Source organism: Rhinoderma darwinii, unplaced genomic scaffold (assembly GCF_050947455.1).
Source record: "Rhinoderma darwinii isolate aRhiDar2 unplaced genomic scaffold, aRhiDar2.hap1 Scaffold_667, whole genome shotgun sequence".
Taxonomy (NCBI): domain Eukaryota; kingdom Metazoa; phylum Chordata; class Amphibia; order Anura; family Rhinodermatidae; genus Rhinoderma; species Rhinoderma darwinii.
This window is the reverse complement of record NW_027464224.1, coordinates 45,167-52,085: the sequence shown is the minus strand read 5'-3', so window position 1 is coordinate 52,085 and position 6,919 is coordinate 45,167.

Here is a 6,919-nt window from a genome sequence, read left to right as displayed (position 1 = left end):
ATTACACTACGTGTGTAGTGTAATGTACTCTAGCAGGGATCAGAGCTGCAAGTCTAAGTGTCCCCTAGTGGGACAAGTGAAAAAAGTAAAAAAAAAGATAATAAAAATGTTTTAAAAAAAGTGTAAAAATAAAAGTTATAAGTTATATAAACAAACACTGCATTTTTTTCCTATAATAAGTCTTTCATTATAGGAAAAAAATGAACACGTTAACAAAAATTACACATATCTGGTATCACCGCGTTCATAACGACCCCAACTATAAAACTATAATGTTATTTTTCCCGCACGATGAACACCCCAAAAAAAATCAATAAAAAACGACACCAGAATCGCTATTTTTTTGTCACCACCCCTCCCAAAATAGAGAATAAAAAGTGATCAAAAAGTCGCATGTACCCGAAAATAATACCGATAAAAACTACAACCCGTCCCGCAAAAAAACAAGCTTTTACACAGCTTTTTTGACTGAAAAATAAAAAAGTTACGGCTCTCAGAATATGGTGACAGAAAATAAATTATTTTATAAAAAAGTGATGTTATTGCGCAAACGCTGCAAAACATAACAAAAAATCCTATATACATATGGTATCGCCGTAATCGTACAGACCCGCAGAATAAAATATAATGGTCATTTATAGTGCACGGTGAACGCCGCAAAAAAATAAACTAAAAAACATTGTCAGAATTGCTTGTTTTTGGTCACCCGGCTTGCAAAAAAATGTAATAAAAAGTGATCAAAAAAATCACATGTACCCCAAAATGGTACCAATGAAAGGTACAGATTGTCCCACAACAAATAAGCCCTCACACGGCTCCGGTGGTGAAAAAATAAAGACGTTCTGGCTCCCAGGAATATGGCGATGCAAAATGTGCAGTGTTTTCTAAAAGCGGGTAACATCAGACACCAATTATCAGTGCGACACTGACCACACATCTATGAATTATTATTTATTTACCGCATTTTTATACCCTCTTATTATGCCCTGATGTTCTCCGCACAGATTACATATGCCCCCACATTCTAAACTGAAATACCAGCAAAACCCAAAACAGAACTACTACCAAGCAAAATCTGCGCTCCAAAAGCAAAATGGCGTCCCTCCCTTCTGAGCCCTGCAGCGTGCCCAAACAGCCGTTTGTGCCCACATATATGGCATCACCATACCCGGGAGAACCCGCTTAACGCTTTATGAGGTATTTGTCTTCAGGGGCACAAACTGGGCACGACATATTATGCACTAAAATGGCATATCAGTGGAAAATTGCAATATTCACACCACCCGCTGTGCATTAACCCCTTTGAGCACTATGACTTAATAGCACGTCATGGTGCGGGGGTGATGTATGGAGCGGGCTCACGTGCTGAGCCCGCTCCATACACTGCGGGTGTCAGCTGTGTATTACAGCTGACACCTGGGTCTAACAGACAGGAACAGCGATCGCGCTGTTACAGGAGTCTGTAAAAATAACAATATACTGCAATACATTAGTATTGCAGCATATTGTACCCGCGGATCCAATGATCGCTGGTACAAGTCCCCTAAGAGGACTAATAAAATGTGTAGAAGAATTAAAGTTATTAGTAGTGAGAAAGAAAAAAGTTTAAAGTTAAAAAAAAACCTTTTCCCATTTTTCTTCAAAAGTAATGTAAAAAAATAAACAGAATTGATATCGCTACGTCCGTAAAAGGCCGAACTATTACAATATACCATTATTTAACTTGCACGGTGAACACCGTAAAAAACTTAAATAATTTAAACCGCCAAAATCGATGTAGTTTTCGTTTTTACCGCACGTCGAAAGCTGTAAAAACGAAAACCCCAAAAAATGGAATCAGATTTTTTTCCTATATTCCTATATTTTCCTATTTTTTTTCAGTTTCCCAGTACTTTTTATGGCACTTTAAATGGTATCAATAGAAACTACAATTCCTCCCGCAGGAAATAAGGTCTAACATCAGAGTACTGACGGAAAAAGAAAAAAGTTATGGCTCTTGGAAGGCGGGTAGTGAAAAACGAAAATAAGAAAGCAAAAAATGGATCAGTCCTGAAAGGGTTAATTCATTTCTAATGAAAAAAATGTATGACCACATGTGGGGTATTTCCGTACCCGGGAGAAATAGCTTTACAAAAATTGGTTGTTTATTTCTCCTTTATCCCTTGTGAAAATGAGAAAATTCAACATTTTAGTGGAAAAAAATTGTGATATTAATTTTCTCAAAAGACCCGTGGAGTCTAAATTCTCACTATACCCCTATAAAAATTCCTTGAGGGGTGTTTCCAAAATGGGGTAACTTGGGGGGCTTCCACTGTTTTGGTCCCTCCAGGGCGTTGCAAAGGCGGCATGGCACCGAAAAATAATCCAGCAAAATCCGTGCTCCAAAATCCAAATGGCGCTATTTCCCTTCTGATCGCTGCCATGGGTCCAATCAGCAGTTTATTACCACATATGGGGTATTGACATAATCAGGAGAAAATGCTTTACAAATGTTGTGGTTCCTTTTTCCTTTATTTCTTGTAAAAATTTACAATTTCTATGCTTTTTCAGAAAAAAAGTTGATTTTCATTTTCACTGCCTAATTCCACTAAATTCTGCAAAAAACCTGTGTAGTCAAAATGCTAACTATACCCCTAGATAAATTCCTTGAGAGGTGTAGTTTCCAAAATGGGGTAACTTTTGGGGCGTTTCCACTGTTTTGATCTCTCCAGGGCGTTGCAAACGCGACATGGCACCGAAAACCAATCCAGCAAAATCCGTGCTCCAAAATCCAAATGGCACTCCTTCCCTTCAGAGCGCTGCTGTGGGTCCAATCAGCAGTTTATTACCACATATGGGATATTGCTGTAATCAGGAGACATTGCTTTACAAATGTTGGGGTGATATTCTTCATTATTCCTCGTAAATATTACAAATTTCTATGTTTTTTCAGAAAAAAAGTAGATTTTCATTTTTAGACTAATTCCAATATATTTAGCGAAAAACCTGTGTTGTCAAAATGCTAACTATACCCCTAGATAAATTCCTTGATAGGTGTAGTTTTCAAAATGGGGTCACTTTTGGAGGGTTTCCCCTGTTTTGGTCCCTCCAGGGTGTTGCAAACGCGACATGGAACCGAAAACCAATCCAGCAAAATCCGTGCTCCAAAATCCAAATGGCGCTCCTTCCCTTCTGAGCTTTGCTGTGGGTCCAATCAGCAGTTTATTACCACATATGGGATATTACCGTAATTGGGAGACATTGCTTTACATATGTTGGGGTGCATTTTCTTTATTATTTCTTGTAAATATAAAAAATTTCTATGTTTTTCCAGTAAAAAGTAGATTTTCATTTTTACAGACTAATTCTGATAAATTTAGCGAAAACCTGTGCGGTCAAAATGCTAACTATACACATAGATAAATTCCTTGAGGGGTGTAGTTTCCAAAATGGGGTAACTTTTGGGGGGTTTCCACTGTTTTGGCACCACAAGACCTCTTCAAACCTGACATGGTGCCTAAAATAAATTCTAAAAAAAAGGAGGCCCAAAATCCACTGGGTGCTCCTTTGCTTCTTAGGCCAGTGCTTCAGTCCATTATCACACTAGGGCCATATGTGGGATATTTCTAAAAACTGCAGAATCTGGGCAATAAATATTGCATTTCTCTGGTAAAACCTTCTGTGTTACAAAAAAAAAAAATTATTAGAAATGAATTTCGGCAAAAAAAATAAAATTTGTAAATTTCACCTCTACTTTGCTTTAATTTCTGTGAAACGCCTAAAGGGTTAAAACACTTTGTGAATGCTGATTCGAATACCTTGAGGGGTGCAGTTTTCAAAATGGGGTGACTTCTGAGGATTTTCTAATATATAAGGCCCTCAAAGCCACCTCAGAACTCAACTGGTCCCTGAAAAAATAGCCTTTTGAAATTTTCTTTAAAATATGAGAAATTGCTGCTAAAGTTCTAAGCCTTGTAACGTCCTAGAAAAATAAAAGGACGTTCAAAAAACGATGCAAACATAAAGTAGACATATGGGAAATGTTAACTAGTAACTATTTTGTTGTGTATTACTATCTGTTTTACAAGCAGATACGTTTAAATTTAGAAAAATGCAAATTTTTGCACATTTTTTCTAAATTGTGGTGTTTTTCAGAAATAAATACCAAAATTATCGCCAAAATTTTTTCACTAACATTAAGTACAACATATCACGAGAAAACAATCTCAGAATCGCTTGAATAGGTAAAAGCATTCCAACGTTATTACCACATTAAGTAACACATGTCAGATTTGAAAAAATTGGCTTGGTCCTGAAGGCCAAAACAGGCTGGGTCCTGAAGGGGTTAAGGACCTGTCATTGTATGTACTTTTAGGGTATGTGCACACGATAGCAGGCATTTACGTCTAAAAAGACTGACTGTTTTCAGGAGAAAACAGCTGCCTCGTTTCAGACGTAAATGCTGCTCCTCGCATTTTGCGAGGCTTCTCTGACAGCCGTAAATTTTGAGCTGTGCTTCATTGAGTTCAATGAAGAACGGCTCAAATTACGTCTGAAAGAAGTGCCCTGAACTTCTTTTGACTAGGCTGTATTTTTACGCGTCGTCGTTTGACAGCTGTCAAACGACGACGCGTAAATGACAGGTTGTCTGCACAGTACGTCGGCAAACCCATTCATATGAATGGGCAGATGTTTGCCGACGTATTGTAGCCCTATTTTCAGACATAAAACGAGGCATAATACGCCTAGTTTACGTCTGAAAATAGGTCGTGTGAACCCAGCCTTATAGTGTTAGCGGATGATGTTATCACCAAATTAGCATATATTTTTACAATTGACAAGGGTTGAGTCCCCAGCAAGTGCTAGTAAATATGAACTAAAAGACTTTTAAAGGAAGGGTGTCGCGAAAAAAAAATATTTTAGATCAATTTGCTTTTAGTGTTTTATTAAAAATTTTTTTTATTTATTTGTGTGTTTGTGTTTTTACTTTTTTTTTATAACTTTTTCTTCACTATGGGGCTGCCATCTTTTTTTCATCTCTGTATGTGTCGATTAACGACACATACAGAGATGGAATACGGCACATACATCCCCATAGAGAATGTGAACGGGAGCCGCTCCCACACGTCCAAATGGAAGGTCTTCGGCCGAGCGACATCCGGCGCCATTTTCTTGTGGACCGGAAGCCGCGGCCGGACAGTAAGATGACTACTTCCGGTCGTGGCTTCCGGACATGTGTTTTGAAGCAAGCACTAGGAGCGGAGGGAGCAGATGGAGCGGACGGACCGGAGGGAGCGGCGGCGGCAGGAGCAGGTAAGTTATGTCTGTGTATGTTCGTGTTTTAGTGTGTGATTACCACTGTATGTACACTCAAAAAATGGCGGCATACAGTGTATGAGGTTTGAACATTCAATCCCCCCCTTTCTCCTGGCACTAGCCAGGATAAGGGAAGAGGGATTCTGTGAGCTCACTAGAGCGAGTGTGTTTTCACCAAATTTGCAGCATAAAGCAATGTGATTGCTTTACCACATGCCAATGCTGCAATTTTGGGAATTGCTCCCTCTAGTGACCAGCACAGGGAAATGTTATAAATTGGAATCTAAATTATAATATTTCCTGACTTGTAAAAACATTAAAAAAATTATAACAATGTCTAATCATGTGTTTACTAACTGTTTAACGGAAAAAATATATAAAAAAATTTCCCTTTAATATAATGAACTCCATCACTGAGATGCGGCATGCGCAGCCTGAGCCAATACAACGCGTTTGTCATGAACTGACGGCAGTGTCACAATTCTAAGCAGCCGTGCAGACAAGTAACTTACTGGAGGAAGAGGACAGATGCGGAGGGTTTGTGGTAGTCATAATAAAACTCCACTAATCCGTCCACGTGGGATCTCACCCCAGGCTCACAGTACAGCCCGGTGATGTATACTAAAGGAGACGGTGTGTCTGACAGATGAGAAGGACCAAACCAAGTCCTGATGACATCAGCAAAGATCAAAGTAAAGCAAAGACCTGAGTGAATCCGTCAGCAGTATCCAAGTGTTTTAATAAGTGACCAGGAGGAGGGTAATAATAAATCCCCCACAGGACACCACCGTACAGCCTGACTACACAATTGTGTGGGTTACCCTAAGGGCAACAGTCAGTGAAGAGCAGAATACAGAAGAAGAGTACGATGGTGTACAGGACTTGTCAATGAACTGATGGGACCCAAAACCTGAGGGGTGATAGCATGAGATTGGTGATGGTATTATTTTATTAGTTGAGGTCCTATTGTTTATATTGTCTGAGGTTTATAATTATAAGGTGTGTAAAAAATTACAATCTGAGGAGTTTTATGTGGAGGTGTGTGGTGAAGGTCACTGGTTGTTGTCACTCATAAGTAAGAAGTACATGGCAGCAATGAGAACCCGGAGATTGTTACCTGGGTGTCTTTAGGTTTGAGGAAGATGCTGCCCACGACCAGTTATATCTGCAGGGATAAAAGTCCCATTAGGACAGTGACAGTGTGACAATTATGACCAATACAAGTACCGTGGAGGAGACGTTTGGATTACTGCCAATATTAGTAGGTTTAAACAGTAAAGAATGCTCATAATATAGAGAAAGTGGGTGACAGATTGGACACTGTTACAGATTGTGTTTAATGTTTTCAATGCTGCCCAAGGTGGGGTGTGCATGTGCCAAGTAGTTCATACAGCCTCTTGCCATTATATAGACCTTTTTGGCATTATGCAGGACAAGTATGACTGTAGATAGAGGGATTGAGCCATGACAACCAATCTGGCCACTCCAGGTTCCAATCATCTTTAGAATTGGCTTTCCTGAACTCTTCCTTTATTTTCTCAGCTTTAACTGGTTAAAGGGTGTTGGTGTTAGGGATCTGCCAGGTACTACGTCTAGGTATACTCCTGGGATTAATCAATCCACA